Source organism: Phyllostomus hastatus, unplaced genomic scaffold (genome assembly GCF_019186645.2).
Source record: "Phyllostomus hastatus isolate PE091 unplaced genomic scaffold, TTU_PhHast_1.1 phas_contig_58, whole genome shotgun sequence".
NCBI lineage: Eukaryota > Metazoa > Chordata > Mammalia > Chiroptera > Phyllostomidae > Phyllostomus > Phyllostomus hastatus.
In genome coordinates, this window is record NW_025333916.1 from 40,219,668 (window position 1) to 40,243,678 (window position 24,011).

The 24,011-nt window shown below is 37.1% G+C and overlaps 1 protein-coding gene across 3 annotated transcripts in view; it reads right to left on the bottom strand.

The window, feature by feature from the left end:
* The window catches only part of CTNND2 (catenin delta 2), an 830,908-nt gene that overhangs the window by 552,508 nt on the left and 254,389 nt on the right, over positions 1-24,011 (bottom strand). The window contains exon 1 of one of the 3 annotated variants that reach the window (XM_045848257.1): positions 4,945-5,034. The exons of the other annotated variants lie outside the window; for them this stretch is intronic. The gene's annotated coding sequence lies outside the window, so the exon portion shown is untranslated. Of the gene's footprint in view, positions 1-4,944; positions 5,035-24,011 lie in introns of those variants that run through there. 3 annotated transcript variants of the gene reach the window in all.

Genomic DNA, 24,011 nt, shown 5'->3' on the forward strand with positions numbered 1-24,011 from the left:
CTACATTGAAAATGTATAACATTTGGCCAATCTGTTTGCACTAAAATTGTTAAATATGTGATGGAATGTGCCGGGGCCTGTAAGCTAACATCAGGTCAGCTCCCTGTGCTGAACACCAACCAGCGAACAACAGCAGCGCAAAAAAGCCCAACAAGCCCCAGGCCTGTGAGTAGGCAGACAGACCCACAGCTGAGTCAAAGTTTCCCACTGTAAGGCCACTGAATTTATGGTTTCAAATTTTTGGCAGAAGTGCTCCATGATAATGTGGGTTCAATTAATCCCCAGCCTGGGCACCTACATTTGATTACCTTTAACATCTCAATGCTGAATATAATATCCCTTCCAGAAACTGTATTAATGCTGATGCAAATGACGAGAAATTGGTTCAGAAGAGCATGAGGGCTTGCCATGAGCTCAAGCAGCTGAAATTTCACATGACGAATGGACATGTGAACATTGGGGAGGCTGTGCAATAAGTGATGGTTTTCAGAGTTGCCCTCATTGGAGAAGTGCACGTACAAATTGACACTGTAAGTAAAATCGTGGTGGAGGCTGATGGGAGGCAGAAAGGCTCTACTGATCTTTCACCTTCACACTGAAACAGACACTTCGCCAACAGTGAAGATTACTTTTCCTTCTTAAAAAACAATCTAGTGCCATTGGAAGCTGCAGACTAACTCCATACTTTTGTTCCTAGGAGAAGTGACCCTTCCAGCTTTGAAAAATATTTATACATGTCACTATGTAGTTATCTACATAATAGTGTTTATTAAACTCCTAAAGCTGGCAGAGTTTATTTTTATTATTTTTATTTTTATTTGTTTTCCATCTTGCTGAAAAACATTTATTTTTATTTATTATTTTATTCCTTATTTTATGTCTTCCTTTTTTATTGAATTTATTGGGGTGACACTGGTTAACAAAATTGTACAGGTTACAGGAGCACATTTACACAATAGATCATCTATATTGTGTGTTTACCATCCCAGATGAAGTCTCCTTCCAACACCATTTCTCCCCTTACACTCTCCTCCACCTCCTTTTCAAAACTATGTGCTGAGTTTAATGAAACTTGTCAAATATAGGATGATCTTAATGGGACAGAGGCCAGTGATCTATCCACAGATTCCCAGGTAAGTAGGCATTAGATATAACTAAAGTATAGGAGATACCCCATGGACATGACTAATATTTATCAGTAATTCCTAGGATCCTAAGAATGTATTTTGTCTTTTTATTCAGATTAAATTTAACAGAACTACTTACTGAATATGATCACATAAATAATCCAAGCATTGAATAATTTTTATCATGATATCAGGCATTGAAAAACTACAGAAATACATAATGTTTTAGAGATTGGACATACTTCTTTATGTAATTTTTCTATGAAATACTTCAAAGGATATGCAGATAAGTCATAACGTCTTAGAGAGAGCCAGGGTACTACAGTAACAGGCACACCTTTTGTGATGGAGGCAACAGACAGCTACAGAAGCTGAAGCATTGATCAAGATTCTATAGCCAGAGAGTGATAAGAGGGGGTCAGATGCTGGGTCTTCTCCCTAAGATTTCATCTGTTGTCACCTATCGTGCCACAGAAAGGAAATTCTCAACTCCTATTCTGTGATGATACAGATGACTGGGCTAAGAGTGTTGGTATATAAGCAAGAATAAACCTGCTACTTGTATTTCACAAAAAAAGTCAGGCAAAAATCCCTGCCCTCGTGGAGTTTACATTTTAGTGGAGTAAACACATGTTAAACAAAGTGGACCAATGATTAGTGAGAGCACCATCTCAAGTAAAAGCAATGGAGGAAAATAATGCAGAAAAAGAAGGTGAGAGAGGGAATTAAAGTAGGATTACCAAGAATAAACTGATTGACAAGGTGGCATGTGAGCCAAGATCAGAAGGAAATGCACAGTAAAATGACAGCAAACTCACAGTTACTAACAACCACACCTAAAACAAAAACAAAAACAAACTAAGCAAACAACTAGAACCACAGAAATGGAGATCACATGGAGGGTTAGCAACAGGGGAGTGGGAGGAGGAGAGAGGGGGAAAAGGTACAGAGAATAAGTAGCATAGATGGTATGTAGAAAATAGACAGGGGAAGGGTAAGAATAGCATGGGAAATGTAGAAGCTAAAGAACTTATGACACGTGGACATGAACTAAAGGGGGGGATGTGGGTGGGAGAGGGTGTGCAGGGTGGAGGGGAATGAAGGGGGAAATGGGACAACTTAATAGCATAATCAATAAAATATATTTAAAAAACAACAACAAAAAAGAAGGAAATGAAGGAGAAGCGTGTGTATTATCTGGGTTGGGCTTGTGGAAGGTCAGGTAGTGTTTCAAGCATACGCAAACGGCCCTATGCTGGGATCACGTTCTAGAAGCAAGGAGTTTTTATGCTGGAGCAAAGGGAACAAGAGGAAAGGAAGGCTCTTGGAGATGTGGGATAGACACGGCTTCAGATCACAAAAGGGCTTGTATGTGCTTTGACTTTTACTCTGCATAAAGTGGTAACAAGACAGGATTTACATTTTCATAGGACTTCTCTGGCTACCACAGGGAAATAATCTTTACAGTGATTCATTAATAGTTATTTCATGCACGTCGCTTAACATTTCTTCATCTCAGTTAGGTTGGGAGGAGCAGATAAATGTATTTTAATGCACTGTATAAACTATAGCATGCTCTCCTGGGCCATGCCTCCATTACAGCAATTTTACTACATTACAGTTACTAGTTCTCATGTCTGAATTCCCACCAGATTTTTCAGTTCTTGGACTTTAGGGAATATCTCTTTCCATTTTTGTACACAGTAACTCATACAATGTTTAGCCCATAGGAGGGACTCAACAAAAAATTGCTGAATATAAGGTATTACAAAATACAGGAATTATAAAACAGAACCCTAAAACAGAATTTCCATGTTAGTAAGCTACATGCAAAAAACACAAACACAAATCTTTGTCCCTAACCCATGCCAACTAGAACTTTTGGTTAGACGTTTTAGCTATAATTCTGCAACTTGGCAATATATGATCAACGGAGGTGAACCCAATCTGAGATTGTCTGGGTAAATATACTTTTTTAAACAATTGAAACTATTTCTCTTAATTGTGTGCATAAAACATGAGTAAAATAGCTCAGAGAGGATTTTGCAACAAGGCATTTGGAAATCCATAGAACATATATTTAAGTCAAATTTTGCTTGACTCTCTGCTTTTGTTTTGGAATACAACTTGCAGAACCTTTGGGTATATCCACATGATATACATATCAAGATTTTTAAAAACACTTGAAAATAGTTTAAATTTTCTTCTCATATAAATATAATATTTATGTCTGGCAATGTGGGAGTAATAGGCCATTTGGTTAGTTAACTTTTTATTAAAAAAACTATGTGGATCACATGCATGATAACATACCCTATAATTTGAAGATTTAATGTATCTTAAACACTGATGTTACACAAAGTGTGAGTGTGAGGCACTATATTTCTAAAGTGAAGCTCCACTCTCATTCACCTTTGTATTTTGGCAGTATTATTAAATAACAGTCAGTGCATGAACAACATTTTCAAAGGTCAAAGTTTTCTTAATTCACTGTTCAATCTATATGTTGAGGTTTATTTTCATTCATTAAAAATGAAAAGGTCTCTGAGTCTTAATAGGATTAACATAAACTTATACTTTCTAATTAATTGAAATGAAATATTTACTTAAAAGTACCCCTAGAACATGAGTGATCCTTTGTTAGTATTTTTAGAATAAATCATATCCACACTAGGCAATTAGCATTCTAAAACATGGTCATTATTTATATTTAGTACATGATTTTCAGAGTCATTCAAATTTCTAATAATACTAATCAAGTAGGAAATTTATCTTGTGATTCTCATAATTCAGTTGAAAAGTATTCTTTGCTATTTGTCATCCATTTGGAAATATTCAAAAGATGAAAACCTAAAGACTTTCCAGAAATTGCATATTATCTACAATCCTCCAATGTACGCCTATCGCCTATCTTACAAATATAAACAATACATATACAATTCCCACAGACTGTCATCTTCAAATCACAAGCTTTCTGAATCAATTTTTTAAAATCTGTTGAGCATCACAAATATTGTGAATTCTAGTGGTGACACAGTTGATATTATGAAGCCATAAATTTTGATCAATTATTCTCTCAATGAGTTATTTGAATAAAAGCAATCTAGAAAAACGTGTATGGTAAAGGTTTTCTGTAATTATGGGATGTATACATCCCATTTACATCTGAATCATGTAGATTGATCAAAACATGTAATTACTGTATTCTATATCTAATATAAAGCTCATCATGGAAAACCAAATAATTTCTGTAAAAAAGGAAAGTTAATGCAACAAGTTAGCTGTCCAACATTGAATTTTTACTGTGACTACATAGTGATAGTGATCAGGGAATTTTTATGCATTTACTCTCTGAATAATTTCTTTCTTGATGAGATTAATCATTTAATTGTGGACCAAATGAGAAAAAAGGCCCACAGTTTCCAAACCATTTTTCAATTACTTAATACCCATGCAATTATAAATGGTTATTTAGATGAATACCAACTTTCATAAAGTCTACAGGATATATTCACAAAACTAAGTTTTACTAAAAATAATTCTTAACCAGTTATAGCGGTTAGTTGATAGGAAATGGCACTTCGATCCTGACAACTGCTTTCTGTTTAATTCGGTTATCTGACATTTGCAGTTTTAACATGAACACACTGAACAAACTGACAAGTGTGAGGCCAGTAATAAGTCCTACCCATGTTTTCTACACATGACACTCAACCAGCAGTTTTAAAGCTTCAGTTAAAAACATCACAGAAACAATATTAATAATGAAAGAATTGAAAAAAAAAGATACATTTAGTTTTCACATCTTCTCTTTTACCTTTGGGAACAAACGGTCCTTAAATACTTCAGAACTGTAGTCTAGGCAAACAAGTCGACTAGTCACAAGGAGGAGAGGTGACTTTCCCCTGCAGCCCGGGCAGAGTGGTGCGGGGGTCCAGGCTTCTCCACCTGCTCCCCCCTCCCTACGCCAGGGCTTCGCAGGTCCCCAGAAGAGCTAAAAAAGCACGAACGGACTGGAAGAACAGCCTTGAAAAAGTCAGGATGCCAAACTATCCTAGTTTAATTTCTGCTTTCACTTGCAAACAGTTTAAGAGAAAGCAAAGCAAGACGCATCAGAGATACCACAAGCCTAGTGGTTGCCTTCTTAAAAGAGAAAAGATTTGAGTGCAACCAGGCACAAAGGTCTCCATGGCAACAGTGAATTTAGACCCCCATTGGCATTATTTATGCAACATTTCTTCACAAAAGGACCCTCCCAGTAGCTTGCCTAGCAAATTCTAGTTTCTAATCTTCCATTCCTTTGCCCTGAATTTGTATCTAGATCCTTCACTCTCTTAATCTCAACATAAAAAAAAGAAAAAAGAAAGAAAGAAATCCCACAGAATTATAAAATTTGTCTCAAACTGAATCTAGACTTTGTTTCCTTGAACTCAAAGGTAAGAGATAGATTCAAAATTGTTTGAAGTTCATATTCAAAACCAACTAGTTTTTATCTCAAAAACAGACAATGTGACAAATATCAGTTTATTAAAATTGTTTCAGGTTTTTTGAAATGACATTGTAATTCAAAAAAGGCATAAAATATGGTAAAATGTAAGCAACTCAAAAGGCTCACAGAAAAGAGAAATTGTCTAGATGCTGACTTTGAAGCTCAATGTCACACGCTTCTACCCACCTCAGACAGCCTATGAGTCTTTTACCTGATTCTCTCTCTTAACCATGACTTCCTAAAACATACATCCAGCAAATTATTTTTGATGCGTTTTATTGAAGTATGTACCAAATGTTCCCCAGATCCATGTTTCATAATTAGAAGACCTGGGGCAAGTTATTTAAAACAGAGATAACCCTGCAAAGTAATTAGGTTATTGTAAGTATCAATAATATGATATCTTATCAAAGAAGTTTTTTCTTGATAATATTTAATGATGTTGAAAAGAAACATTACTAGTTCTAATTTGAAAGTGTCCTATTTAGTATTAGTTCAAATAAGAAGGAGGAAACTTTTAAAAGTAGGTTTTGATTATGTTAAAACAATACAAGCTTTTATTAAAAATTCAAAGAGTACATACTTTAAAAAGTAAAGGGTAGTTCTTTTTCAAAGATTTTATTTATTTATTTTTTAGAGAGTGGGGAAGGAGAAAGAGAGGGAGAGAAACATCAATGTGTGGTTGCCCCTCATGTGCCTTTAACTGGGGAACTGGCCCACACCCCAGGCATGTGCCCTGACTGGGAATCAAACCTGCAGCCCTTTGGTTTGCAGGCCTGCGCTCAATCCACTGAGCCACACCAGCCAGGGCTAACAAGTAAAGGGTAGTTCTTATTGCACACACTCCCAACACGACTCCACCTCTCCTTTAATAGTTGCATGTCTAGATTTCAATCTTGCACCTTGATCTCAGTTCTAATTGAGTCCCTGTCGTTTTTAAGGCAATTATGCAGGAAAGACACATGGGTGCCTACATTTCCTGTCAATGCATATTTGATAAGACTTTCTGTTGCCTGCAAGATAGGAAAATGGCCCTGTCCCATGACCCCAGGGCACTTTATTTACCTGCAATGGAGTGTTCACGGTGCCTCCAGAAACATAGCAGCCCACCCTATTTTCTCTGAGGACAACCCTGGGGTTGGATGACTCCTGGCCCTACTTAGACGATTATACAGTATTTGTGAATAAATTTGTGAACCTTCTGACACTGAAAACTAGAGAATTAAAAAGCCAGTATGATGTTACTCCTTTAGAAAATTGCTTTCCAGGTGAGAACCACCATCACCCATATATTAGATCCGTTCTCTCTCATTTATACCTATTGCCTTCTTTTCTGTTGTTTTTGTCTTTTTCCGTCTCTTCTGTTTTACTTCCATGTAACAGTCCTCTTTATTTTTGCATTATCTATTCTTCTTCATGCTTCTGATTTTATTTCAGTGATTGCTTTATCTGTTCCTCTTTTCCCACGAGTATTGCCAGTTCATTGTTATTCCTTCGATGCCTCCTTTGTCTCTCTGATTCATCTTTTTTCATTATTTTGAATATCTTTAGGCTATAAAAAAGTATATAGCTAACTTCCTCTTAAGTTATTTGGGGGTAATTTTATTTTTCCAGAGTTACACTGTCTCTGCCTTTTGCATATTATTGTTGTGTTACTTTCTCCTTTTTCTGATTTCTTTTTTTCTTACTTTTTTTTAATATGTCAACTCACTGTCTTATAGTTAGACCCTTCAGCTATTTATTTTTGAATGATGACAACTCCATCTTGGCCTCACTGTTGCTTAATAACTGACTGAGGAAGAGAAGGGTGCTGAGTGTGAAGTGGAAACTAAAAATGCAGTTCTTGTAACACCCCCTCGACATTACTTTCTCATGTTGGAGCTTGTCCTCCATGGGCCTCCTGTCTCCCCTGTGTCTTCTCTGGTCTTCAGCACTCAGTGATGCAGTGAGGGGCTGGGAGTCATGGCCTTTCCCCGCTCCCTTCCTCTTTCCTGCCCTTCTACTCTCCTCCCTCCCTCCCTCTCCTCCTTCCATTTTTTCTCCTTCCTTCTTTTTGTTTTAATAAGATCTGCATACTATATGATATCTGAAAAATGATGTTAGAACTCTGTATACCTACTTTTTATAGTTTGTGTCTGATTCCATTCCCAGCATTATTGTAAATAAAAATGTATTTCTAATTTCTTATATTTTTGGTTCATTTTAGTGTTTTTAGCAAAGAAGCAGAATGAACAGAACATTGTGTGACAACCATAATAATAGTGGATATTAAACTCATAAGAGGCATAAATACACATTTTTCACCAAATTCAAGCCTTTAATCATTTAAAAAACAATCTCTCCATATGAGGCACAGAGAGGGATCCCTTCAATTTGATAATGCAAAAAAAAGCTACCTAAAACTACATTCAAAGTTAAATATTGAAAACTTCTCTTCAGATAGCAATATGTCATTCACTGCTATCAGCACGTCTATTTAACATGCACTGATAAAGTGCAAACAAAAAGCCAATGTACAAAACTCAATTTCTTTTGTTTATCATCAATGAAGAAATTAAAACAATAATATTTGTAAATATCATAGAAAAGCATCCAGGGCCTAGGAGTAAATCCATGTGGGTGGTGCCAGATGTCCTCACCAGACACCGCACAACACAACTGAAAGTAACGGCGACCTAAATTACTGGAGAAATGCCATGCTTATGGGTTGGCAGGTGTAATATTATAAAGATTTCAATCTCCTTGGATTAACTGATAGATTTAACACAGTTTCTGTCCCAAAAATGTATGTGAAAGTGTGAAGGACCAGGAAAGGCAAGACTTAAATGGAAGAAACAAATCTGGAAGAATGAATTGATCTGATAAGAAAGCACATTACAAAGCTATAAAGAAGGCACAATTAAGACTGTGTGGTGTCCATGTAAGGAGAGACGAACAGTGGAACAGGAGAGAATACAGACACCTAATTTATGCCTAGAAATATACCTCATTTATGAGAGTCATGTGTACTGCCTCACAGTGAGAAAGATGCCCTTTCACATGGATATCTAGATAGTAAAAAAGAAATGCACCTTGATTCCCAACTCAAAAAATACACTAAAATCAATTCCATATGGAGTGCCAGTCTAGATGGGAAAGATTAAACAATCAAGCCTTCAAGTAAAATACAGAATACCTGCCTGACCCTAGAGCAGTAAATGCTTTCTTAAGGAAAACACAAACAGTGCTAACCATTATGGGAATTTAAAAAAATTTACATCTGGCCATATTAAAAGTTGGGGAATTGAGAAAGTGAAGGCGCACTAGTGGAAGAGAACATTCTCATTCTGTGTGTTGCATGTGCTTGTGTCTGTATCATCTGTATCTTTACATTTTTACCAGCAAAAGCATGGGACGTGGTAAAGTGCAAAAATGGTAGGCAACCCATAGAAAATAGATTAAAATATTTAAACAAGCATTTCACAAAACAGGATATTGACTCAGCCAATAAATAAATACAAAGATGATCAGCTTCATTACTCATAAGATAATATGCAAATTTAAATCTCTCTGGATGTCAATATATACCCATCAGAATGGTTTAAAAAAAGAGTGAATTAGGGGAAAAATGTCAAATATTAGCAAGTATTGGGTGTTATCAGGATTTTTATGAACTGTGAGTAGGAATGTACAATAGTAAAAGAATTTGGATGTTTATCAATCTCTTTTAAAGCTCTTTATATGCACACCCTGTCTCAGCAATTCTGCTCCTAGACCAATACTCAACAGAAATGTGCATGTAAGCAGACCAGAAGAAATCTACCGGCAATGTTCATGTCAGCTGCAACTGGACACTACAGAAATTCCCAGTGATAACAATGGATATAGTACGGGTCATGTGCAAAATGAAAATCTATTCAGCAAAAAAATAAATAAATAAACCAGTAACCAAATACAGTGTTATGGCTGAGTCTTTACACACATAATCTTGAGTAAGCCATATACCTGATGAGGTACGCACTTCCTGTATGTATGGCATACTTAAAAATAAAGTCCTAAATTATTTGCAATCCTAGATTTTGGAAGTCATAACAGATACACATGAAAACAGAAACATTATTTACCTATTAATGTTCCTGATTTTAAAATACATATCATTTTAACTTCAGAGGTTTTCAGCAATTTATCTTTACCAATAGTATTTTTTAAAAATAATGAATTTTTAATTGTTATAAAATAAAAGTAGAACTTAAGGATGAAGAAATCACTATCTGGTGTTGCATCATCAATTCTAAAACAGTTCATTATGTTGTGGTCCTTTCAACAAATAATCCAATTGGTCGGGACAAAAAGTTGAAAAATAAAGAAGAAAAAAATGCATTTTAATGTACTGACCATTTTTATCTACTAACTGATAGCAAAGTAGAAGAACAAGTAGCACTAATATAGGAAAGCTTTAATATTTTACAATAAATAAGTGACCATCTTTGATTTTCAAATCAGTTTAATGTGAAGAGTTTACTTCTGTTATTTCAATAAAACTTGATCTGTAGAAGCCATTTTTTAAAGACTTGACTTTCCTACAATCTTGGCTTTTCATTTTCTAAGAATCAGCATTCCAGTGTAAAACTCTCTAATTCTATCTTATTGCCCCTCCAGGCTCTAAGGTATAAAATTACAAATGATTGACAGACAAATTACTAAATCTACCTTCCAAGGGGGCACGGTGAAGCTCCAGCACAAAGATTCTTTTGCAATTAAATAGCTGCAAGGAGCAATATTTTCAGGGCCAGCTCAGCTTTTCATTTGTAGTCTGCAGTTATCTCTGCTGTCCACCGCCAGAATGGATTGTAGGATGTGGGAGAGGAAAGAAGAGGAGAAAAGCAAGAGGAAGGAAGTCAAACAAACAATGCTGGACGTTTGCCTCTGGCCCTCGTAGTGACAGGTCTTCAGATAAAACTGAAACCCCTGTGCTGCCTGCTGCTGCTAAAGACAGTGTAGTGTTGGATACGCTCAGAAATAAGACACTTGATACTTAGAGGTTGCAAGTACATGACATTACACATTGGCACTTATTCCTGAATCAGTGTAAATTTGAATCCTGTCACTAGGAGTGTAGGCTATACAAAACCCCATTAATAAAATATATCTGGGTTATCATTTGCCCTATCAGGCTATAAATTCTAATTTGGGACATTTTACACTGGGCAAGCCACACACTTTCATTTACTCTATGCCTTAAACTAAAGCCTATGCAATGATAGATTAAGAAAAGCAAAGGAATTCAGGGGGAGTGCTCTATCTGGCATGAAATTAATTTCACTGCACTCAAAGCACCCTTGGCTTCTGAAATAGGATGTGTAGTTGACCATGTAGTAACAGTTCAGCAACCCCCTTGGCTTTCCCGATGTTGTAAATGATCAATCCGTGAAATTCATATGAATTTGTATTTTTGGTGTAAACAAAACTTGAAGGCAGGAATCCCCCATTACCAAATATGTGATTGCAATGACTGCAAGAGCATGAATTTAGGACTTGATTCATAAAACGCATTAGTTAACTGAAGGTTGAAACACAGCTGCCCTACGCGACACCCCTAAAATGCCACAGTGTGCCAGTTTTCTAAGAACACACACACTTCCCAAATCATATGAAAGACAACAAATGCAGATATGCCTGTTAAAACTCTCCCTCTCTCCCCCCCCCCCCCGCCCTCTCTCTTTCTCGTGCATATACACACTCATATGCCTTGGCAGAATGCAGAATTTTAAATTACAAAGAAGAGTTTACTTATGGCAGAACTCAGATGGAAAGTGTCTATCATATTTTACCCTTTTCTATATCTCAAGCCCATACTGAAGACACTATCTTCCGAGAAATTAACTCATTTTATCTGCCTGCTAAGAATATCACATCTTAATCTCACAGTATTTTTTTAAATCTCACAGTATTAAGAGAAGCATTTGTTTCCACTTTCTGCATAATTAGCTCACGTCTTTATTTGATATTCTTTCACATTTATGTAAAGTGGTGATCATGAATAACACTCTTGTCAGAACAGAGTGCGCCCTGTGTCTCTGGCCGGACTTAGGTGTTACGTCATTGCCCCAGGCTGAGACACCTAAGGAATACCAATAAGGAAACGCACATGACTAAGCATTTTAAGTTCTTCGTGCAATGTGTTTGACCAAACCACTAGCCAAGGAGAATACTTTAAAAGTATTTTCTTTGCAAAAAGAAAAATACTAAGGTTCAATGAAACCACAGGGGTATAATTCACAAACATGGGGAAAATTCTTAAAAATGTGACACATTTCAATGTCACCAATTGTAACAACATAAATATTTTGGTATAATGATTTGGTATTCTTTGCTGGATATGAAATCCTTGGGTAGTGTCACGATTTCTAACATTTAGCCTGGAACATTCTGTCCTCTAACTTTCAAGATGTAACTAGTGACTTAGGGAGTTACAAAAGACTGTGGCTGCTGGCACTCCGTCGTGGAGAATGGGATTACAGGCAGACGGACAGAATCCACATGGCTGGCGTGCCTATAACTCTAGACTCTACTGGTCTCTTTATGCTTTTTGTTTGTCAACAGTTTTTAAAACTGAGAGCAGTATGTAAATACTTGGTCATCAATCTTTCACGAACCATAGTATATTTGCTCTCTTTCTTCTTGGATGCCTGTGGACAATTTCTAAGTTTGTTCTTTGTTCTGAGCTGGGGTTGGATGTGTAAAGAGCGAGCCCAAACAAGTCCAAATTGATCTTTAATAAAAGGACTTGGCTTACAGATTCTGTAACATTGTGTATGAAACAGATGTGAATCACAACAGGCTCAGTGCCTTATCACTTGTCAAAATGTTACATTCTTTTTTGAGAATTTTGAAAAATTTTCTGGAAGATGTTTGGAATACACCTCTGTTTCTGAACATTTCCCAAAGATGGTGTCCAGAAGATGGAGGCCTTGTCTCTATGATACAACTTAAGTTGGTTCTAGAATTGATGCTGCATACTGAAATTAGTGTTTGTTTGGATACGTAGACACTGTGCTTACACCTCCTAAAAATCTCCTAAATAAGGAGTCTGCTCTCTTCCTACCTGCAGCCCACCTGGAAATGTTTCCTCAGCACTTTCACAACTTTTCATGGCGTCTGATGGATTGGATGAAAATTTAACACTCAGCTCTGTAGGTTTATGCTATGTTAACTTTTTTTTTCTAAGTTCACAATTTCACCTCTGTCAATTATGTGATTTTCCTCAGTTTACAATTAAGCTCCCTGGAATCTGAATAGATTTAAAAATAATGACAATCAGAACAGGTGGCATTATATCGGGTAGGTAACTCACCACTGGATAACAAGAACTTGCATACCACACCCCTGAACTGACAACTTTTATGTGATAAGGAATAAGTGTCACTTCTGTACTAAAAAGCGGCTTAAGTGTAGAGTGGAATTTTACCATTGTTTCTACATATCTACATGGAGCAAGTTTTTAATATCATTTATAGATGGGGAAAGAGTTTCAGTGGGATTAAATAACTTTCCCCAAATAGCACAGACTGCAAGTAGTAAAACCTGTATTTGAATTTAAGAAGTCTGACTTCAGAAGTGGTGTTCTAAACCAAGAGAAAGACCTATAATCATTTACGCAGTTTAAAGTTTGTCTTCTACGAGTCATGCCTAAAAATCATAACATCACACCCTTACAGGGTTTGCACAACTATGAAAAGTCAGACTGTCTACACCTCTACCCCAACCAAGAACGAAAGGTCTATGAGGAGTAATTCCAGCCCTAAGAACCAGCCAGGTTCCTAGGGGAGCCAGCACCCCAAAGCTGTCCCCTTCCAATCTACCTACTAAGTAATCCTTCACCAACTATGGTTTTGCTTATTATTTTAAAGGTCACTTAAGGTCCCTATTGCATATAAAAATTTAAAAAGCCTTTATCTGCTTACATTGGGATGATTTAGTTGCACTTCATTGAATTGAAGGAAACACAAATCACTTTCCTCTTCATGAAACCTCCTATGGAAGGGTTTACGAGTAGAGGGGAGAGAGGAAGCAGCTATTATTTTTACAGCCTTTTTAACATATAGAGTGAAGACCAAGAGCTAAAAACGCTTATCTTCAGGCACCATGATAATTTATGAAAAGTACAGGACTTAAGCAAAACATTTCACCAGTAAGTGTAAATGTAAAACTTTAATATTCATTAGAGTTAATATCCACTAATGACTGGCCCATAAATATCAAAAGTAAGTACCGCATCTATAACAACAACAAAAATGTATGGGCCCATGTGCTTGAATAGATCAGGAAGCTCCTGCAATCCTGGAAAGCTGAAACAACTCAGTGTTAAAGGAGAAAAATAAACTATCATAGAAAGTTCTATCTCAAATGAGTTTATTTCTAATACATCCTTTTGGAAGCTTGTGTCTTCTAAAATTTTTTTTTGTAGAAAAAGTTTTACAACAACGTAAAAAAGTTCAACAACATATTTAGCTATACTTATTTAATGGCATTTTTTGAAATTTTTTGTCATTAACTCCATTTGTGAGTGAAATTTTTTAAAGATTTTATTTATTTATTTTTAGAGAGAGAGGAAGGGAGAAAGAGAGGGAGAGAAACATCAATGTGTGGTTGCCTCTTGCACATCCCCCCTTGGGGACCTGGCCTGCAACCCAAGCATGTGCCCTGACTGGGAATTGAACCAGTGACCCTGTGGTTCACAGGCTGGTGCTCAATCCACTGAGCTACACCAGCCAGGGCAGTGAATGAAATTTTTAACTTGCCACCAGTGTTTTATAAAATATAGTAATTCTCCCCCAAATGTGATATCCATGGCTGGCAAAAGATTTCAGTGTTTTTGTTGTTGTTGTTTTTGCTTTATGTTTTATTTTTGCTAGTTCCTAAAATCCAAAAAGTTTAGAAACTCTGCTTGTCTATGAGGCCAGTGTGGATCAATTGGGAGATTCATGCCTGAGAGTACAATTCAGTGATGGATCAAGGCAATAGAAAAGGGATTAATGAAATATAGTTTAGACATTCCATTGGGATTCATAGGCCACAAAGTTTATTATTTTCATAAGAACTGGAACATGGAAATAGTTATCCAATTTCTTGAGGATCTTACTGAAACATGGGAACCTCAAAGATGCAAGTTTCTTCCGATATCCTGAGGATATTCTATTGCCATCAAATTGATACTTTATACACTGAGGGATGTCAAAACTAAGAAGTGGCTCAAAAATGCATCAGAGTACCTACTTTCAGAAAATCCCCAATATTGGGATCATAAATGCATAGATGTTTGTTATCTAATTCTCAAGCACAGATATAAATACAAAACGGAGCAGAAATGACCCAAGATTAAAGCACAGGACTGAAACTTCCACTTGTCCATCAGTCATCAATTGGTTAATGTTAGATGTCTAAGACAGTAAGTGAGGTATTTATCTTCTAAGAGGATTTCATATTTACATTACTGTATCAATATGTGAGCAATTGCTTTTTGGTATCAGTGTCTGAAAAGCATTTGTTGATATTTACATTCTAAGCAATATCTGGATCATCCCCCAAACTATTAAAAATATCTATGTCTAACAGGTACCAAATATATTCTACCAATATAGTAAATCTATCATATTGAAAAAATATGTCAACATCTGAACCAGTATGGGTACGCATATCTTTCAAAAGAAAGACTGTTCCAGGAAATCTTATTTCAAAATTGCCGGGCAGACCACTTCCAGACAATGCTGGTACTGAAAGGTGTGATCTGGAAAGCAACGGCAGCAATTAGCCAGCAGTAACAGCACAGAAGTCGGAGGGAATAAGAGTAGTGGTGATGAACGTGCAGTAGGCACACTATTGGGAAGGTGTCCACGAGGGCCTGTCTACTGGGGAGATGGAAAGTTCACAAATAGCTAAAGAAAAAACATGTAAAGAATTCGAAATCTAACAAGTACAGTAAGTAATTCAACTAGCATCAAGCGGCAAGGACATGATGAGTGATACTTTATTTCAGTAATACTGTATATGGATGTAGAAATATCTTAGACTATCTCACCTCTGAAAGAAAAGAATGTGAATTATGTGAATGTGTATTTATATTGATATTTGTATGAACAAGATCACACATATGCACATTTCACATGTATAAAATGCTGAGTGACACATACGACAACTAAAGGAAAGCTAGTCTCACAAATATGCTGCTTCCTTTTTTTCATGGCATAATTTGTATCTATTTTCTGTTTATGACCTAACTGAAATGGTATTATTTCACTACCTACCCTCTGTTTTTTAGACTCCTTCTTATAATGCTACAGAAAATGAAATATTGCTATATATGAAATTTATTTCCTTGTGCAGAAAATTCCCTGAATGAAAGTGGCATCATGATAAGACATAACTTATTGGAACAGATTTAATTCAAGTCATTAAAAATGAAACTTAGGTTTCTAAATTCTAATGTAGTCTATTTGAACATCCTTGGTCATTGTGAGTTTATGGAAATCACTTCATTAGACTTAATTGTTAATACTTAATTGTTCACTTCTCACAAGTCATTAAGATTTTTAATAACTCATACTTCTCTAAAGGAGAATATATAATAATAATAACCACATAAATACATCTGTTGTCTTATAGTTTACAAAATGACTTTGCATAAATTATCATTTTTGATCTTAATAATTGTTTAATTAGATAGTAATTATATAAAACCAGATATATTATGAATGTAATAACAGAGAGCTAATTTATATCAAAATTCTTATTTGGGAAGTTAAATGATCAAGCTAATTACAAAAAATACTCAGGCAAATATTAAAATATACAGAGATAATGCTCATTAAAGAAAGCACTTAATGCAATATTTCAAAACGTTCACCTGAACTCCTTTAACCCCACTCTCTTTACCCAACTCTCTAGGAGGCTTTGCCAAATGGGAAAAGGAGACAGACCCCTTCCTATTATCCTCTGTTCCCCAGGCTCAGACAGGCAGGAACACTCCTCCAAGGGTGCAGTAATTAAGGCCCTTTAATAATAAAGGGATGTGAGGCACTGTGAGATTCCATTTCTCTTGTTATGGAAATTGGTAGAGGTTCTTTTTTATCTATTTCACTACTGTAACATATGCCACTGTAATAATTTTATTTTTAATATTGTAAATGGCTCAGAACAATACATTAGTATCACCACTTCAATATTAACATTATCATAATTAGAAAATTATAGTTAGAGGAAAATTAGAAGTAACTTTTTTCACTGTTGGTACAAACAACAGTTCTGTGGTTTTTGTCATCTGGGAAGACATGAAGCTCCAAAACAACACAAATGAATATTATTTTTCAGGCAAGTTCCCATTGGACATGTGTGCATAATAAGCATGGTGACATTACATAGCACTGTTCAAACACTTTCTTGGCAGCCACAGCAAGAAACCAGGGTGCTGCCCTTTGGCCACAGAGATCAGAGTGTCTCATCGAGTGTCTGTCCAGATGGAAGAGTGACTCACTGAGGCAGTGGGGGCACTAATGGAATAACCTTACAGCATTCAGGTTTGAGAGAAAGGCAGAAACCAAGAGACAGCTTCGCTTTCTCTTTAAACATTAACAAACCCCCCCCAGCAATCTTGTATACTGCATTTCATTTCCAAGCTACAAATACTGATGTATAATGGTAGATTGAAGCAATCCTAGTTCTAGAATTCTCCCATGCCGTAGTAGCCTAAAATCACTAACAGGATAAATCCTGAACATGGCAACACTGTGAGATGATCTATTAGATTAATTTGATAAATATATATTAATCATTTGATAATTCAAAATTAAAAATGCCCCTTGAGCTTTTCTCTACACTATTACAGAGAAAAGAGGCATTTCGATGAGGGTTCTTCACAGTACGTATCTTGCCAACCAAACAAACTGTTGAGCCTTTATTTCTTTAGCTCCACAAAGCAGTATGCACTCACCATCAGAATGTAAGTAGAAATGTCAAAATTTCATAAATCCGCATTTAGTATATTAAAAAGGTGACTACCTACTTCTGCAATAAATATGGAAGTTGTTGATTTTAGTTTCCAAAATAGATTCTAAGTATATATGCATTTACCCTGAACCATACCATGCAACAAACATAATTAGCTAATGCATGTTATCATTTTACATGTCACAGTGGCAGCAGCTGATGGTTTCCAACTTTAGGATCCCTTGTTGGTGTTATCATCAGGCTTTTGAAAAACCCTGTCTGTTTTAAGGAACCAAGATTACCCTCTCCTATACATGTATGCTTTGAAAGTGAAATAGAACAGAGGCCCTAAAGGAATGCATAGTACACGACTAATTACAGATGTGCTGTATTCAGCTCTATGATATTATTTTAATATAAAATGTAACAGCCAGAAAGATTATTTTCTCTAAAAATAAAAGTCATTGTAGATGGTCAGCAGCTGAGTTCATGATAGATAATACATACTACAGAGATGTCAGTTACATAGCACAACAAATTGTTAAATACTTTGAGAAGTCTCTTGTTTTCATTTTCCTTTCTTCCTTCCTTCCTCCTTCCCTCCCTCCCTCCCTCCATTTGACAGTTATTGAATGCCTATTTTCTCCAGGTACTACCCTGAAGGTCAGTAAACAAGACAGACGTGGCCCCACCTTCACATAGCTTACAGTCCGTCTTTATTTTGGAAATAATATGTGACATCTGTTCCAGATCCTTCTAGAAACTTAATTTTATCTCCTTTAAACAAATCAGTTTACTTATTCTTACAGTGGCTTGCACATAGTAAGCATTTAGTCATGCCCTGACAGATGGATTAGATATTTTCATTTGCAAGTGAAAAATGGATAGTATTAGGGCACATTCTGAAACTTCAAAGGTACTTACGGCTTTACTCTCACACACAGTGGTGGAAGGAAATAAGACTGCAGAAACTCACTACTGCATGGTAGGCAAGCATGCATATTCATAGACTGCTTCTCCTTTTACCTTTGAAGTCTCAGTTGCTGGAATGTGATCTATGGGAGTTCAGATTTGGGAACGAAGGCAGTATTTCATTTTGGCAGCATTCTGCTAAGGCTACTTGCACCCCCCTGTCTTCATTGCCATCTAGTTAGTCTGGGAGATTTACAAACACTGTACCTCTTACTGTGAATTGAACAGTAACAATGATCTAGGCATCGTGCAAAGTTCTTTACCTATATCAGCACCAAACCTCACCACTGCAAAAAAAGTACTATTTTCCTTTGATAAGATGAGAGAGACTCCAGAATGGGAGCCACTGCGGCAAGTACCCAGCTAGTCTATCCTGGAGAGTGGGTCTGAGCAAAAGTGTGTCCTCAAACCTTGAGTCTTCCCTTGCAGCACGTGAACCTCACTTTTTGCCAAGTGCCTCCCCCTCCTCTGCATCCACTCTTCACTCTCCGGCCCCTTGCTTTTGTGTTCTCTGGCTTTCCACATCGTAGTTCTTCTCCTGTCTCCTAGAAACCCTGGGACTCGCCTTCTCCAGGTCTGTCCAATGCTCCGATATTACCTGGACCCTAATTAAACACTGGTGGCCCAAGATCTCAGAAAGTACCTCTTTAAAAACAGTTACTTTGGTGTGATGGCATTGAGTGGGAAACGAATGAAGCATCTATAACTCCAAGAGCATCCGTGGAGAAATGAGAGATTTTCGTGGGCATTTTGGGCTGTTTTCCTTTAAGTGTTTGGAGACCTACTTTTGCCTTCGCTCCTCTGGGGACTCAGAAACAGGTAATGCGGAATTAGGAGCCACAGGCAGGCTTGGTCCCGAGTAGTAAAGGAATGAGTACCTGCTTGCTCCTGGGTTCCCGGGTGAACTGGAGAAGGAATGACCAGCCTTAGGTGTGACCCCAGACCCCCTCAGCAGATCATCTCACCTTTCTAACCTTCCTTCTTTCTTGGCCTGGAAAGGCTTCCTTTTGGGTAGCAGTGTGCTGTCACTGACTTTTCAGGCATCTTCTATATAACTGAATGTTTGGGAGTAATAGAAATGACAAAGAAAAGGCATTAAACTATAGCATGATGATGATATATGTCCACTTTTGGAAAAAAGTACTTACTACCTGTGTACACTCATTTAACTGCGCTCAAGAACAGTGGGATAAATTACAATGCTGTTGTGATTCGGAAAGGAATCTGGAGTAGGAACAATTGCTCTGAATTCTAGTGACAGCAACAGGGTTCCTTGGAGGAAGTCACTCAACTTGTTGTGAAAGAAGTTCTTTCCTTTATAAAATTAGAGTAACGTTCACACAGCCAGCCTACTTCAGTAAAAGGAGACAGAAATACAAGATTAAAGCTACAAGTTTTGTGGGGCTGAGGGCTTGTCTAATACATACTTACACTCCTCACTGTGTCTACGGGAACACTTCATCAGGAGCTGTTCCTTTTACCAGTCTGGGAGGGTACCCAGCCCAGTCACACCCTCAAAGCAGACAGGCCCATGTTATGAAATAAATGTCTACATGAGAAAGCAATTTAAATTCTACTGGAATATAAACATGTAAAATGATGACAATGTCAATGTGTTATAGCAGTTGAAGATTTGATGCTAAGGAAACGGATAAGGGCCTTACATTCCAATGGAGCATCACAGACAATTAACATCAACACTAAATGAAAAAGATGGCTTCTCCTGGTGGAACACGTTATGAAGAAAATAGAATAGTCTGGTGAAGTGATCAAACTTTCATCGGAGTCAGCAGAGCTGTGTAGATAAGTTCAACGTTTGGATTTTTCTTTTTTTAAAGAAAGCCATTGAGGGATCTAAGTGACACAACCTGACAGAGATTGTTTTTAGGAAGATCAACTTAATATATTATGCTAAATTTCACATGAAACTATCTGGAACAATATAAGCTATGAAGAAATAGTTCCATTTGGATCAGAAAAACCATCGTTCACAGAAATCATGCGAGTGCTCAGTGAGGAGGATAAGGCAATGACCCAGAAGTGGTGACGGGGTCTGGCAATAGGGTGGTAGTGGTGGCGGAAGAAAAGCAAAACTGCCCTAAAGTGGCGCAGACAGGACACGCATGACAACAGGAGTTGTGACAATAACTCTAAAGATGTGCCTCTTTATTCAATCAGACATTCAAGTATGTCCTTTGTGAAGGGACTTTAAATACAGACTTAAGGTTACATATCAGTTGACCTAAAAATATGGAGGCTATCCTGGATTATCCAAAGTAGACTATTTTAGTTACATGAGTTCTTAAAAGCCCAGAATTTTCTGTGGTTCAAGCCAGAGAGATAGACAGGAGAGGAGGTCAGAGAGATTCGAAGCCGCCATCGCTGATTTTGAAAATGAATAGAGGGAGCCATGCACCAAGGAATACAGGTGAACCCTGGCAGCTGAGGATGACTCACAGACACCAGCCAGCAAAGACAAGGACATTTCAACCCGAGGACTGCATGGAACTGAATTTGGCCGACAACCTGAATATACTTGGAAGCAGATTCTTCCAAACAGGAATGTAGCCCTGATGACACCTTAATTTTAGTCCAATGAGACCAAGGTCAAACTTCAGAAATAGTGAGATAAATTGTATTGTTTTAAGCCATGAGTTGTGGCGATTTGTTCCAGCAGCAATACAAAATGAATACAGCAGTGAGTTAGATATTAGAAGGGACTAAGTGAAAAGACAGGTCAGCATGACTCAGCTCTTTTGAGCATTTAGGGGAATAAAGGGAACATTTACTGAGATGGAAAAGAATGATGGATGAACATTTAAGGAAGGAAATAGAAAACAAAAATTGGTTTTGGACATGTTAAGCTTGAGATGTCTATCATTATTCCACATGGAGGTGACTAAAAGGCAGGTGGAAATATAAATGTGAAGCTCAGAAGGGGGGGTCAGGGCTGGAAATGTAAATCAGCTTCAAAAATGTGTCATAAACACATAAATCAGGCTACATGTGCGCTTCTATGAATAGGCATAGATAAAGAAAGAACATCCTGAGGATCGGCTCTCTAATAATGTTTAAGGAAATTCAGAAATGTTATGCGGGACAGGAGATTACACACGTTTATGGGTGAAGCTGTTCTCCCTTCCTGACGCACTGGCATCCCAATTCCCAGGAGACGTCCATGCGTCTATGATGGGAGACAGGGTGTTTAGAGATGTAGTCAGGGTAAAATAGGGTCATCGGGATGGTCCCTAATCCCAAATGACTGGTGCCCTCTAAAAAGGAGAATACGGACAGAGACAAGCACAGAGAAAAATCACTGAAGATAAAGGCAGACATGTGGGTGATGTATCCAGAAGCCAAGAAACACCCAAGATTGCCCGCAAACCACAGGAAGCTGGGAGGGAGCAAAGAGACTCTCTGTCACAGCCTCAGGAGGAACCGCACCTGGACCTTTGAGGTCTAGCCTCCAGAACCAAGAAACAATAAAGTCGAGCTGGTTAAGCCACCCAGCTTGCAGTACTTTGTTACGGTGGCTACAAGTGATTCACACACATAATTCACATACATAATACTGCGGTGCTGACTGCTGAGGCAGGTGCACAGAAATACCTTGACCAATATAGTCTCCATAGCTGACATATATAATATGATCAGCCACTTCAAATAAATAAAATAGATGAACCTATGGCAAGGAGAAAATGATCTTTTAAAATAACTGCAACTATAATCGTAACATTTTAATTATTCAGTTTTTTAAGAAAAAGCAAATACATTAGTTATCAAGCATAAAGTCACTTAGAAGTTAAAGTTTATTAGATGATAAATAATAATAAATTCAGTGGACACAAATTACTATTATTTGAATATTAATCCTCCATTAAAAATTATGGAAAATTGCTCAATAGTCATAAATACGAAACCACTTCTCCATGACATTCCCTTAATTTATTCAAATACTGTTTTATTTAACTTAGACCTCCTACAAATGTCAAATTATCAACATTCTAAGTGGAAAAACTCAGAACTTGAGTTGAATACCTATGAACAAGGCAAGTTTGACAACACTCTCCAACTTCAAAAGGTGCATGCCTTCTACTCTAAAGAAAATTTTAAAAAGTAGTCCTGCCTTTATCCATGGTTCTACTTTCCTGTTTCAGTTATTGGTCTGAAACCACAATCTGAAAATATTAAATGGAAAATTCCAGAAATAAACAATGCATAAGTTTTAAATTGCATGCCATTCTGAATACTGTGATAAAATCTCACACCATCCCAGTGCACCCTACTTAGGATGTGAATCATCCCTACGTCCAGTGTACTCAAGTTGTACATGTAATGCAATAAGATATTTTGAGAGAAAAAGACCATAATCATATAACTTTTATTATAGTATACTGTTATAATTATTCTATTAGTTGTTATGTTAATTTCTTACTATGTCTAATTTATAAATTAAACTTTATCATAGGTATGTAGGTATAAGAAAGAAGAGCATATATGGGGTTTGATGCTATCCATGGTTTCAGGGATGTGTTGGGGAGCTTGAAACATATTCCTCCCCCAACAAGGGAAAAATACTGTCCATAATTATTCCCCATGCAAGAAATGTGCTATTATGGTTAACACTGCACATTATAAGAGACTCTCAAGTTCATTAACAACCATAAAAAAGAGTCAGGAAAAAATACCCATAAAATATAGCACTTATAAATTTTATCAACAATTTGCAACAAATCTAAAAATAGAAGCTTCCAACTTACTGTATTATGCTAAATAAATGAAATGTGAACCCAACCGGAGCAACAGAAGCTATAAAGAGCCCTGTTAAATTCTGGAAAACAATGATTCATAGACACCCAGAAAGCACATGACTAAAGGAGAAAATACAGTGTTATCTGGCCCAGGCCCAATGCATTAAACATGATCTATCTGCTGATGATTCCCAGTGCTTTCATCCCAGCTCTGCCCTCTCCACTGAGCTCTAGACCTGGCTAGACAACTACCTACTTCGCTTTTCCACTGGGTATTCATTTACCAGGCTTCTGTAAATTCACACATCCAGGGGAGAATCTGTCATTTCTCTCATTATCCCCATCCCATTACTTCAAATCTTTCCTCATCTGTGAAAATGGAGCCACCATCATCTAGTCCTTGGGAACAAAACATAGAAGGGATTCTGGACCAGTCTTTTCCCATATCCCACAAAAGAGGTATCAGTGAGTTTCTGTTGGCCTTGCTCTCCTGTAAATCATATCCTGACTTCTCCCCTTCACAGCATGCTTACTGATGCCAACTAGTCCATCATTTCCACTCCGAATTACAACAACAGAATCTTTCCTGGTTTCCCAGTTTCCCTCCTTGCCCCACCCCCATTGCTTCCGGAGTCTTTATTTTCCACAGAGCAGCCAGAGAGTTTTTCTAACTTTAATCATATCATTTCACTTCTTTGCTGACAATATTCA